Source organism: Fistularia commersonii, chromosome 3 (assembly GCF_037954325.1).
Source record: "Fistularia commersonii isolate RoL2024-O1a breed Wild chromosome 3, RoL_Fcom_v1.0, whole genome shotgun sequence".
Lineage (NCBI taxonomy): Eukaryota > Metazoa > Chordata > Actinopteri > Syngnathiformes > Fistulariidae > Fistularia > Fistularia commersonii.
In genome coordinates, this window is record NC_141286.1 from 5,584,157 (window position 1) to 5,598,739 (window position 14,583).

General features: G+C 39.7%; 1 protein-coding gene across 2 annotated transcripts in view; it reads right to left on the reverse strand.

Moving 5' to 3' along the window:
- The window catches only part of LOC147235302 (unconventional myosin-Ic-like), a 57,940-nt gene that overhangs the window by 38,929 nt on the left and 4,428 nt on the right, over nucleotides 1-14,583 (reverse strand). Inside the window, exon 1 of one of the 2 annotated variants that reach the window (XM_086142401.1) lies at nucleotides 11,532-11,658. The exons of the other annotated variant lie outside the window; for it this stretch is intronic. The gene's annotated coding sequence lies outside the window, so the exon portion shown is untranslated. Of the gene's footprint in view, nucleotides 1-11,531; nucleotides 11,659-14,583 lie in introns of those variants that run through there. 2 annotated transcript variants of the gene reach the window in all.

Below are 14,583 nucleotides of genomic sequence, written 5' to 3' on the forward strand. Positions count from 1 at the left end.
GTGGATTTCCTGTTGACTCCAAGCACTTCCTCTTTTTCACTTTATTATTGTATAAAAGATGTTGGTGATCTACCCTGTGTGTATGGATATACATTTTTTTTTACATCACGCTTTCTTGCAGTCTTCTTTTTCACTTAACAGATTATTAAAAGCGAAGTCACAGAAAATAAACAACAGTATTGTTTACGGGAACATTTGATATGCTGAAAACACGTTGTGTTCCTCGCATCCTCTCTCAGTCTGTTTCCACCCATTTAACATTCATGTATTTGTGGGGTAGACTTAGAAGAAAGGACTTTATACGGTGTGTGACAGTACAGGATTGCTCCACCGAGACCATCAGTTACTCATTAAAGCACTGACCTGTCAGCATCAACCTATATGCAACCCAGCACATGCTGCCTGACTTGTGGGGGGAACCTCTGGTAAGTAACTTAACATAGACTTTACTTCCAGCACGAGACGATGGCACAGCAGTTTTGTCATGCACAGACACGCATGCACACATATACTTAGACATTCTCTAATGATTAATTACCAAGGATTACGCAAGAAAGACATATATAGACACAACTGCTAGACTAGCACAGAGTGTGTGACAGGGTTTCATTGATTCTGCCCTCCAACTAGAACACAACTTTAGCTAAACCGCAGTCTCCTTTTAAGACCAAGTTTACAACTCAGTTTCATGTACATTTCCATAAACAGACATACATGGACATATACATATAAAGGAAATCTGTCAAAAATATGCATTACAGAATGTGCAGCACGCTTCCTGTCATTTGGTTTCTGTCAGTCTGCAGAGCCATGACAGTTCCATAGTTCTTAGAACAAATTCTCACACAAACATGCCACTTGTCCTGCTATTCCCATGATAATGATTAAACTGTAACTAGGCAGGAGAGGCAGTAGTAAATATAAGCAGGTGCCATGCTCAAAGTGTTAGCTTGATTGCTATAAGTATTTTACATAAACTAGATGAAGGTGCTTGGAATGTTAGCAGCCCCTGGAGGGAGACCACATTCCTTATAAATCACCAACAGTATGTTTGAAAAACATAAGTATATGAGTGTATTTTCAGCCATTTACTGGACTGTATGACTTAAATTCACAATGCCTACATCAATGGTTAAATCTCACATTAACAAATGGATCAGGCACAAGACAAGCATCAATAACACATCACACAAAAAAATTTGCTGCCTATGCTTACAAATGAAAGCATTAATTGACCCATGTGAAGTTCATTATCATGCCAGAGGAGTTTAATCACTCTGGAAACAGATGCAAAGTGACAGTTGTATAAAAAGCAGAACATTCCTATGACAAACACACACACACACACACACACACACACACACACACACACACACACACACACACACACACACACACACACACACACACACACACACACACACACACACACACACACACACACACACACACACACACACACACACAATGTTAGACTGGGCAGGGCTGTGGGAGATATGTTGAATGGTGACCAAAATAACTGATTTATAAAACAAATGTAACATATGCAACATAGCAGAAATAAATGCATGAAGCTAATACAGCAGCAGTGACAATTTGTGATGTGTTCAGAGGCTGAGAATTTTTTCCCATTTTCCCAGCCTAACCTGAACAGTGGAGCAATAGAAAAAAAGTGCTAACAGATGAACATTAAACTCCAAACCAATGAGACTGCTTGTCCAAGGTTTCCCTCAAACTCTGATCTCCCAGAGAAAGAATGACCGATGAAATGGAGCCTGTCCTGGTAAGGGCCTGACCTGTTTGTTACACACTTCACTTTCAGTGTCAGAGGTGTCGCGGTCTGAAGAACAGCCATGTTGGTTTGGGTCCAATCCATAATCATGACCCAGATCTTAACAATCAGAACTTTAACAGGTTAAGGCATGAATTTATGATATCCCTAAGTTTATGGCTGAACCAGTCAAGTTTCCGTTTGTGGCTGCCATACTAATCCCATTCATCAAGTGTTTGCACTTTTGCTGAATCAATTGGTTCTTTTTTTTTTCCTTCCGCTATGTCTGCTTACTAAATACAATGTAAATTTAGCTTTCCCTTTCTCTACCGCAAAACACAAATAAAGCAAATTCTACATTTGTTTCCTTCCTCCCTCTCCTTGAATCCAAGGCCACACCTGTTCAGTGTCCTGACATTATCAAACTCCATAAAAAGACCTGGTTAAAGGTTAACAAAAACACACTGAGAAAGGAGGACATTATAGTCTTAACTAAGGCGGCCAGTTTAGTGTATTGTCTCCAGCAGTCAAGGCTATGCAAAACACCGAACTGTACAATCACGCTCTTCTGTGCATGCAACTCATAGACGGTCTTTGACATAAGAATCTACAATCTCACCTCTGTTTCGCAGTGCAGTGCACTTTTACACTCATGTAAAGTTGACGGGTTTTGACAGACAAATCCACTCAACTTAGGGCTGCAGAATGTAAAATAAGGGTGGATGTCATAACTTACAAACTGTACTGCAGCACACGCTTCATTTGACTCTTCTGTGAATGTATAAAATGATTCATACATGCCTTAATTTCAGACACATTATGACATGAGTCAGAGGTTTGACACACTTCCATATTAACTATGCTGCTTAGAGCTGAGGCAGATGTCGACATAAGTCATAAGTCTTTTGATGTGGGATATTACCATATGGAAGCTGTAAATTCAGTCACAATTAAAAATCAGTAAAACATAAATCAGTTGGATATCATCCAGGAATTATTTAAAAGAGGCCAAATTTTGTTTTAATAAAGTTTACGGCACATTTCAATGATTCCTTTCAGATTTCTTTTTGAATAACTTCAAATATAAAACAAATGTAAAATTAGAGGTGTGCTCTAAATTTCTCATCAGATATCATGATATTTATATCAAATTGTGGCTTCTCAGTATTGTGATTGTGTTTTCCTTCATATGATCCAACCTTATTAAAACAGGTACCTTAAAAATAACGACCCAGTGACCTTATCGACCAAAGGGATTATATGATGTACAAAGAGAAAAGTTTGAAAAGACAATGCACTATGTGGTGTAGTACAACAAATCTGGATTCAAGCACTTGCATATGAGCTTCACATTGCAAACCTGAAAGGGCTGTGTATTTAATTACTGCGTTTTAGTATTATTTAATTTTTATAAAACTCGTAAGCTCAATCAATCCGGTAAATTATTGATTTGGAAGAGTGAGAATATTTATCTTTTGAATCAAGTTGCGTACAACAAGATTTTTCTGTAATGTAAACATTCCTGCTTACTCCATTTACACACACATCAGGCTAGCAAGAGATAACTGAGCTCAAAAGAGCGGAGGACTTTATTATGTGATTATTTCTACATGTTGAATTTTGCATGACTAGGGGCAGTCTGAAAATTTTCCACCGCGAACAGATTCATTTTCGTTTTAACAAAACAGATTTTCCTCTGGTATCGTATCACAAACAAAGGGTTGGTGGGTGGGTGTGCTATGCTATTAACAACATGGGAATCAGAAGAAACAGAAAACCAAACAGAACACGAACACTGTTTTGTTTGGAACATGAACAGAACATTGGAATGTAGTATATAGAATGTAGTATAATTACATATGTGAAAGTAAAGTATCCAGAGGGTTCAGGACAGCACTACACCTCCACACATGAATGTATAGCAAGTTGGGATAATTGCACACACAGTCATCCAGCTATATCTAAACCATATCTACAGGACAGTGAAAATGCCACCCCATGTTCACTGGGTGAACAGGCCTCTTACTGTTACACTTAGAGGTGACATTGGTACACTGTCGGTTGTCGTCCTCATTGTGTTTTTTGTTCCGCAGACCACCTAGTTTCTCCATGTGTGGGAGGCAAGGCTTTATGTATAAAAACAATGAGACACATTAATAGGACTTCAAATAAACTTCTGAGTCTATAATTATACACAGATTATTTTTCAAACTTATATGGCTTTAGCTAGTTTAGAAATGTCCAAAACACTTCTGGAAATATTGAGAGTGGTGCTAACAACAGCATTAAATAAACCCATTACACACCTAAAACATACACAAACCCAAGACTTCAGACAGGATACTGAAGACCTACAAGACCAGATGACAAAAGATTACAAGTTACCTGGTATCGTCTGATTAATCTGAGTCAAAGTGTGCAGGTGAGGCTATGTGACATTGTAGAGCATTGGAAAATTAAGATGGGAGCCTGTCAGCTCAGTGGAAAGAGAATGAACAAGCACCTCAGTCGACCGAGGACCCTGACCTCGTTTATCTGACCGACAGATTAAGTAGCAATACGTAGCAGCCATACGATCAGACAGTAGATGGATTCATCATTTAATAGTATGTTTAATTTCATCAAAAGGGAATTGTAATAATGTCACTTCAAATCAAGACCCAACTGTTACATTACAGAATTTGACTGAGTGATGAACACCTAAATACTGAGGATCTGAGCCCCTTGTTAAACAGACACTGTCAACAGGCAACTAGTTTGACAAATATTCATGGGATATTAATTTGGAGCTGAAGGGAGGAATGACTTCACTGTCAAAATGGCTGATACTAACCATTTGATACATATACTGACGGCAGTTTTATTGTGCTTTTCGTGGGTTGTGTTGGTGACTGATCACAATCTGAATCAGAATACTTTATTGATCCTCAGGGGAGAAATTGCTTAATGTTGAAAGCAGGTCCTGCTCACAGAAAAAAGTGAAGAAGAATCAAAATAGAAATCCATATAAAAATAAAGAATAGCCAATAAAATTGTGAATAATAAAAAATAAAAAATAGAATAAAAATAAAATAAAACCGGTAATGATCAAAATATATAAATAATTTTCATCCATCCATCGTTTGCCGCTTCTCCTGCACTGAGGGTCAGGGGGGATGCTGGAGTCTATCCCAGCTGTCATCGGGCAAGAGGCAGGGTACACCCTGGACTGGTCGCCAGTCAATCGCAGGGCCACATATACAGACAAACACTGATTCGCTCAGTCATTCAGGGCAATTTTTCCCGATTTTCATCCAATTAACCTGCTGCATGTTTTTGGACTGTGGGAGGAAACCCGAGAACCCAGAGGAAACCCACACAGACATGGGGAGAACATACAAACGCCACACAGAAAGACCGACCTTCAAACTCAATTTCATCCTGATTTAACTTCCCAAAACAGCATACTGTGATGAAATTAACGTATCTACAAGACGTAAATGCTTAAAGATTTGGAAATGAGCAAAACCAAGCTTATGGCACATTGTATATAATGAATTATATGCTTCAGATATTTTTGATGCTTCATGGGACTTAATTAAACTTAGTTTAACATAAAAAGAATGTTAGGCAAAATCAGCAGTTTTACTTCTAAATACCAGATTGGGCTGCCATAATTCAGAACCACTCTAATTGAATTTGCCACAAAAATGGCAGGGAGGCTGGTATGGAGTTTGACTCACTTCCAGGGTGGTTTCCAGTGCCACAGCAGGCAATGCTGTAACCCTGAGACTCAGTCGCTCATAAGGTTTATTCCCAGTAGGGCGGGCCTCACTCTATTGCTGGACAAGCTTTGGGATGAGGAATTTAAAAGGAAAAAATTAAAGTTGCTGCCTACAGCAGCAGTCTAAAAACTACTGGAAAATATGAGCGCGCACACACAACTCTGTTTGTAATTATTTATCACACAGATAGCACAGTCTGACATGTTCCTTCATCTTTCCTGTATTTCAAGAAGTACTGCATCATTCCAAAAACTATGCATAATCTAAGACTCTGAGACAAAGCTGCATTAAAAGTACATTCTATTAGCAAGACGGTTACTCTTACTACTTCTAATTCTCTTTGTTTACACACCGGGCTCATCAATTCTTATTGTCCAGGGGTTGCTCCATGATCTTCCCTTTTTTGGATCAAAGCCTACAAATGATGTTTAGAGTTTAAATGTCTTCAGTTCGTATTATGAAGCATTCCCAGCTCACATAATATCTGTTTTAAGTAACACGCACTCAAATATTGGAAAAGGCTCAAATAAACATGGCCTCATGAGGCATCTTTATATCTATATCACCTAATGTCTGGGAGCCTCGATCAATAGTTATTTTCACCCACACCTTCCTATTCCAGTATATGACTCGTTTCCCTATAAATACACAACTTATTTTATCACCACCGGTCATCATCTAAACATCCTGGCTGAATCCAACACATACCACCATCACAAGATCATTTAATTCAAGCGACTAGATCTTGGCTTTTGGTCCAGGGTTTTTCCTTAGTTTCATCATTCGCAAAATAAGTGGACCGTAAACTAATGTTTCGATGAACTAAAACTATTTTCATCCTATTTCATCATACACCTCTGATGGGTGTCACGTGTGTGAGAGCTGATGGTAATGATGATGATAATGAAGAAAGCCTGTAATTTTTGTTTAACAATCAGTAGCCTTTTCTATAAACTTGAATTGTGAACCTAAAACAGCAACCCTACTGTCTTTTAAAGAAAGACTTAAGTGCCAATACTCTTAATGCACTTTGTACTGGGGACTGCAGGGAGATTAAGACCTTATCAGTCCGGCTTCTGGCTTATTCAAGTCTGATATGTGTGCCAAATGTTATCATAGGGAGTTGTGCATATCTCTTGCTGTACTCTGAATGTTTGGATTCATATAGATGCCAGGTTTGAAATGAGCCATATCTGACTTGAAATGTAGGACAATGAACAGCTCACGTTAAAACATTCTACTTAGATGTCCAAAGAAGATGGAAGGTATTCTTTCTGTTCCCCTCTATTTTAGAAGGCCATCTAAATTTTTCCATATAAAATATGGGGAAACTGTATATAATCCCAATTTACACCGCCTCAGCTCCTAATGCATAGGTACCCACTCTATTGGTTGCAGCCTCCCGCCTCAGTTAGCAACTAATAAGTCCTGGGAGAGGACGATCAATGACATTCAAGATGTAGGTCACAAAGCGATCACAGGCAGAACAGACACCTCAGCAGTAATTAGGCTGGAGGCTTTGTTCAATATCTACCAATCACGTGATGGAGATAGAATGCTGATTCACAGATTACCAAACTCGCGTAGATGAAATGTGCAGTGAAATCTTTACATTTCAGATCATGAACATGATGGATGTGCAGCTTTTCGATTATAGACAAGCCCAGATTAGAACAAATTACTAGAACTCTTCAGGTATTAGTCTCTCCTGAACAGGCCTCATCATGTGCACCATTCCTCATCATCATGACCTTATCATTACCAAAACAAAATAAAAACAATGATGAAGTGAAACCTTTGATGAAGTTTAGAAAGTAAGGGTGATAAGAAGTGTGGGGGGGTGTGATGTTTTAATTTTTCTAAAATACAATGGAAGCCTTTTATTTAAACCATTTTAATCGCTGAACATTTGGGTTTGACAAGACCATAGTCTTAGTCATAGACCATAGTCATAGACCAACTCATAGTTCTAAAGAAATTAACAACACAATTCACAGTACTTTACAAATCACATATCGAGATTCATGGCAGATAAGTAAAAACATGACATTTAATTATGTTTACATTAGATCATTCATTCATTTCCTATAGGACAACTTACACTTGGAAAAAAGGTAAATTGTTGTTTACCTGATTACATGATTAAAATGATTGTTTGTACTGATTTGATTGGAGAAAGTAACATGACCAACTTTATCCTAGAATTTGACAAAACTTTAGCAGAGCCTCTAGCCTACAGTAAGTGTGGTCTCATTTTGGCTTAAACATAAAAGAAGTAAGTAAGAGCCACGCTGTTTGCAAGATGTGCCAGTCCAAAAATAACACTCTGAGAACACATGAATCTGAAAGCTGACTTGGACGGACATTTGTCTGATGTGCAGTTAAAACGCAACTAAACAAGAAGATTCCTCATCTCAACCCACTCTGGAATGCTGAGTAAAGACCAGTTTCTGCTTGTCCTTGCAAAATAACGCAAAGAATATTTATATTTATGTGCTTAAGTTAGTTTCAGAACAAATTAAGTCTCCTAACACAATGGAGCTAAGCTACAGCCTTACCACCAATCCGTGACATCACTTCACCTATGTAAAACACAAGAAGTAAAAAGACAGCCTCTGAACTAATAGTGAAGTATTGGCAAAAATTATAGAAATATTTTCTTTACTTCCATTAGCAGAGCTTTGATATTGTGGTTGGAGAGCCAATTTCAACACATAATTCTATTTCATTGTACCTTCCTTGTGAGCTGCTGTGATATACATTTTGGGCTTTAAAGACCCCAAAAAATGTTTTAAAAATCAAATGCCAATCATGTGCGTATTTGTTCCAAATTAAGGTTTTTAATGTCCGATTCATCTTCCCCCGGTTCATAAAATATCGGTTTTCATGTTTTAATTGAAGGATAATGTATCTTTTAAAGGTTTCACTTTAAGTATTATCACATATCAGCCACCATCAATGACAACTAGTGTGCTCAAATAAGCTTGGCTTTTTCCATTAATTATTTGTCTACATATGGTGGATGCCATGACTGCAGCGAGGTGGATGCGATCTCTTGTCAGTCTCTCGACCATGAAAGCTCTCATTTGTTTATTTCAAGGTCAGAGATGCTGGTTCTTTTGGCCGCTGCTATATCCTTGGGGACATATCCAGTGTATTTTTTATTTGCATGTGAAGTTTCTAAAGCATTCTCTTTAGCAAGATAACAAACCAGGTTGATGAAAAAGTTCAGGGAATTTGAAACTAAGCAAACACAGGAACTTCCCAAAACACAGTTCAAGTACAAAGGTGAGAGTATTTCCTGTCACAGAGGTGATGCTAAAGGTCTGGCTCCCAGCCATACAATCAGGTGTATCCTATCCACCTGGATAAAGGGGGCAGCATGGCGTGATCAGAAAAACCTCCCCTCCCGGTCAACAGCAGGTCCTTTAACATTCAAAACTGAGTTTCTCAAAGTAGCATCCAAGGACCATCAAGGGGACAATCTATGACAAGTTGATACCGCAAAAATGTTAGTTTTACTACTTTCAGGATCCCCTCAACTATGGAGCTGGTGAGGTAAGGAATGTGCCATGAGTGGACCCACTAACCACTATGACCATATAAAGCAATGTCTGACTCGCAGAGATCGGCACACAGGAAACAATGGCCATTAAACTTAGTCTTACTGGATCAGACACTTTGGATGTTAACTGAGGACAAAGAAAATGTGGACAATGAAATCATCTGACTATAAATCAGAAATAATCTGCATAAGCAACCTGTACATTCGCCACTGTGAGAGTGGAGGCTGCTGTGCTAAATATATGTGACGTCACAGCCCTGCACTATGAGATGATGGCTTTGTCACAAGGGGAGGCAGCAGAGGAGTGAATTAAATGATGAGGGGTACAAAGGGCTCCCCCTCGAATACAGCGAACAAGGACGCTATTAGGGGACGCCGACAGGTTGCCTGGAACAAAGGCAAATCTTTTTTACTGTTTGTGCTGACATAGCTTTGAGTGAAAGACTTACTGTGTAGAAGCAGGCAGATGTGAAGTACAAGCTGGTTTCACCTCCAAACGAGAAGTTATCATAACACTTTTGTCTGATCAATGAACCAGAAATATCACCAAAACCCATATTATGAAAAGACCTCATGAGGCACTAAAGAAAAATTCTGTCGCTGCACCACATCAGCCAAGCGGAAACACATCTCACAAGAGCACGTACCAGGGAACAGCTTTGGAAAAATGTATTGACAGCAGAGCATTGATGTGAGCTCTCTGCAGAGTTGGATAATCACAGACTATGCATACCGAATATTCAAAACTGTGTGTTTTGTTTGAACAGCTGCAGACATTTTCACATTAGACCTACTTTCTGGTCAGAGCTCTCACACCGCTGTTTGTGCTCCACAGCCCTGCTCTAAAAAGCCAATCATGAGCTGTCATTTAAAGAGGATTATATCAAAGTGACAGTCATCTTAGTGCCAGGTGACAGCTGCTGGCAGCCACAAACACCAATTGGCCCTGCCCTCCAAATGACCTTCAAGCAACAGGTTAACAACCCTAAGCAGCTTCAAGAATATCCCACAGTGACTCCATTCTGCAGTTTTATTCTTTTCATTGTCATTAAAGGCATTCAAATGGTTTATTCAACATTCTGTAAGACCCTCCTGGTGGTTCGTCTCACTCGTATAAGTAAGGTTAACGATAAGAACATTTTTAAATAATAAAAGCGAGACTGACCAACATGTTTGTCTAGTCATATTTCACAAGGATCCACTATTTTAGGTATAAACAGTTGTACTACATAACAGGTGCAGTTTGTGTTTTTACGATCCACACGTTTAACAGGTGCAAATTTGTTGACAAAGCCTTTATAACTCATAGTGACACTTTCTTAGACGCTCACAGCTGTAGTCTGCATGTTCAGCACCCGTGCATTTTTTCAGCTCATTTATAGCATTGAAATTTACATGTATCTGTACGCAGACAATTGTGTGGAAAGCAAATATACTGACAAAATGCTTAGCGTAAAAATCAGAACAATCGGCTTGCGTGCTGATGGTTAAAAAAGCCATTCATCATTATTACATCACATAGAATTTCTCTTTGCTTGAAAAGAAGGTTACACATAGCTCTCCTGTTGATCCGGGATTCATCAAGCCATTTCAAAGGTAATACACAACCTGTGAGGTAAACTAATCCGTCTGTCTGGCTCCTATAAAAAGACGACCAACCACAAGGATTTGTAAGCTTCACGCCAAAACACTGCGTGGCGGTAATTTTACCGCATTGCCTTCAACATGTATCCTCGTAGGCGACACGCAATGCTGGGAAGTTCAAACTGAAGCGCAACCAAAACTACATCTATAATTTGAAGGACTTTTCTTTCCCGGCAGGATAAACACACCTAAAACAGTGCTGATTCAACCGACGTCTACAATTTCAAACGGGCATAAAACAGAAGCACCATTAGTCCCTTTATTTAAGAGTTTAACAATAATTTAGGCCCATTAACGAGTACTTTTACTGCTTCCGTGTACTAAGAAACGATGCAGCACCAGCAGAAAGGGAGGTGCAAGCGTTTAAATATCGTTAAAAGTGCAAAGGGTTGATGGATTTAACTCTTGCAGAACTGACGGACATGGCAAATGGATGCGACACAGATTTCATCGTGTCTCGTAACATGCGAGACGGCTTGTAAAGGCATCTGCTGAATTAAAATACTACATTTTTTGAACGGAATTTGGCAGCCCCCCCCCCCCGTCACCCTCATATGGTCTAAATCAAACGGTTCCACGCAGCCCACACACTCGAGCGTTGAGCTGCTGCATTGTCGCACTAATATTCGGTACAACTTTCCACATTTAACCGGCTTGTCACTAAAGTTAGGGCTGATAAAACCATTAACGTGTTGCATTCGCGGTTCGGTAGCGTTAAGAAAATACGCAGTACTCAAAAAAAGAAACCAACGCTGAGTGAAGAGTTGAACGCTCAACTGAAACGTACCTTTTAAAAGAAGCCGAGGTTAAAACTGCCCGTCGGTGAGACTCGACTCAACTCTCCTGACTGACGGCTTTCCTTCACGGAGTCGTCCGGTTCCTCCCGCCTGTTGTCAGTGACTGGTGTCAGTCAGCTTCGCCGGGTTAGTGTGACCCTCCCACCGCTACTACACCCTCCAACCGCGGCTTGTCCCACACCCGCAGCCTCAGCGGGACTTCAAACCCCCCCCCCCCCCCCCCCCCGTCCGCCTCCACGACACGGTCACAGACACATTTGGCACGGCTTTATATTCTAGCTTACCTGCCTTGCTAGCTGCTAACTTATCATTTAGCAGATGCTAACTTATCAGTTAGCAGTTAACTTCAGTTTCCCTTCAACCTGGCTGGGAGTGGTGTCTTTCATGGGAGAAATGACAGCTTTATATCACCAAGGAAATTCAACAAGAGCCCACCCCGACCCCCCCAAGAGATATTTTAGCCACGACATGCACAAATGTGACCGTTGCTTTCTCTATAAACATTTCACCACAAGTGCCGGGGGGGGATCTTTGTTATTACATGTGGCAGCTGTCCTCAGCTGTCCCCTTCACGTACTACTGGAGGGGGTCTGTGAAAATTAAACTCGGGGTTATTACAAAAAAAAGTAATCACAAACAAGGAAAAAAAACGGATGACAAAGATTATATAAAATAATCAGTAGTAAAAAAATGTGTTGCAAAATGTGTCCAATGGTTATCGTCTACTTGCAACACCCTACTGGTCCTGAAAGCTCCAGGGCGCATCAAACTGCTCATGAAGTGTTCTTCTTCCCTCTACCGTCAGTGAAGGGGCCACTACGCCTGTTAGATCTCTGAAGCACCCAGTAAAAGCTGATTATTTTGTTTTTAAGTTGATTATTACTTAAAAAAAATAAATAACAATATCAACAACACTGCCCCCGCCCCGTCTCTCGCTGCTGCAGCAGATGTTCAAAATTTCACATTCATCATTTGGATTCCTCTTAAAGGTTTGCAGTCTTGGAATGGAATTAAAAAAAAAAATCTTCCATCTTCAAACTCTCAAAACACACATTTGAAGGTCAGGTTGAACTTAATGTCCTGATAAACTTTGAGCATGATGTATCTGCTGTACTCTTTCAGCCTCAGTTAATAATCACAAGGACCCGGTGGATGATATACCATGATGACTACGGCGCTGCTGAGGACTCTGAGTTCAATTATCTTTTTCCTCATCATTTTTTTTCCTTTGATTTTGTACCTGCCCTTCTCATATTTCCTCATCTCTTCCGGACAGACAGAAAATACCTCCCTTCCACAGCGTGACTCCACGACTGCTTGCCCTAATGATGTACTTTTCTCCCCAGAGTCGCCTCCCCTTGTGATCAATAATTCCATGCTGATTTCAACTGTCCCATACGCCCGTGCTGAGACTTTTATTGCGAAGTGACCACTTTTACCTCCGTGAACTCCTCTAGACGGCTAAAAATTACCCCATAGAGCTGATTTCAATGCTGCCTGGATGTTCTTGTATGTGAATGCTCTCTGAATGCTGAAACCAAGTCACTGTAGATTGTTCTCTACTTGCAGCCTGTTCATACTCATGCCATCAACTTGACAAAAAAAAACAAAAAAACAACAAAACTAAACGGCACACTCACTCAATCATATGCTCTTTTGCAGGAACTCATGTAATGGTGATGGAAACCAACACACCCCTGCAGCCTCCGCATGACGGCCCTCGGCAGAATCAGTACTGTCAACACTCTATAACTGCATTATTCCCCGACAAGAGCTTAAGCTGTATTTTTACGTTTAATACACTTATGTCTCTGAAGGGTCCAGCAGGATGTGATTGACCAAGAGGTTGGATGTGGAAAAGAGGCAAGAGCTTTGGAAGATGGGACATAGACTGAAGGGCTGTTTTAATGGGATTTTCTGTGGTGTCATTCAGTCATGGCTTTGTTATGTTTTAATTGTTTTATCCAATGTTGTATAAGTGTTGATTTATGTGGAAACCGTGAGTCAAGCAACAGTCCAGTTAGGTGATCCTGAGAAATACTCCTGTCTCGGCATTTCTCAAGAACAGAAACCCACAGTTTGCTACAAAACAAAGCAACTTCAGATTCACACACATGTTTCAAAACCCTGTTAGGGTTTGAACCCACATAAATTTAAATTCCTTCTTGTGAACTCAAAAGTCTTTCACCAATTTTTCAACCCAGACTTGGCTTTCAGGTCCTCTTTTGTTTCCCAGTAAAGATGCCTCATCTCCAAGTTGGAAGCCTTTTCTCATGTCCACTCAAATGATACAGTCACAGTTGCTTTAGCTGCAAAATCAGTGGTATTTCCACTGGTTCAACTACTTTGGCAGTTCTGCAGCAAAGAAAATATTTGACATGTTCTCTACTTGTTAATATTTTAGGAAGCTCTGGGTTTTGCTCTTAAAAATTGACGAAGCAGGACTATTCCTTGGTCGGGCTTTTACCCCAAACACTGATCGCAGTGCAACGGTTGAATCCCATTCAACTTCACTTGCACCTTTGTCCCAAACTAACATTTGACAACATGATAACATAAGTAACATGATGACATATGTGAACAACCTCCACTATATTGTAACCCCACGTTAAACAGCTATAACAGTTCCTTGATCTATATCCCACACCCCATTTGAATACATCATCATTTGACCAATCACATCTGAGACACTGCCCAGGACACCACAATGTATTATCAAAATGTACCCCAAAAATCAAGTATCAAGTAAGTTACTTCATTTTTCCCACGTAGTGCCAATTTACACTGCTCAAAAAAAATAAAGGGAACACTAAAATAACACATCCAAGATCTGAATGAATTAATGAAATATTCTTATTTAATACTTTGTTCTTTACATAGTTGAAACATTTTTGTGCAACAAAATTGCACAAAAATTATCAATGGAAATCAAACGTATAAACCCATAGAGGTCTGGATTTGGAGTCACACTCAAAATTAAAATGAAAAACAACACAATTCAACTCCAAGTCAATCACACTTATGTGAAATCAAACTGTCCAC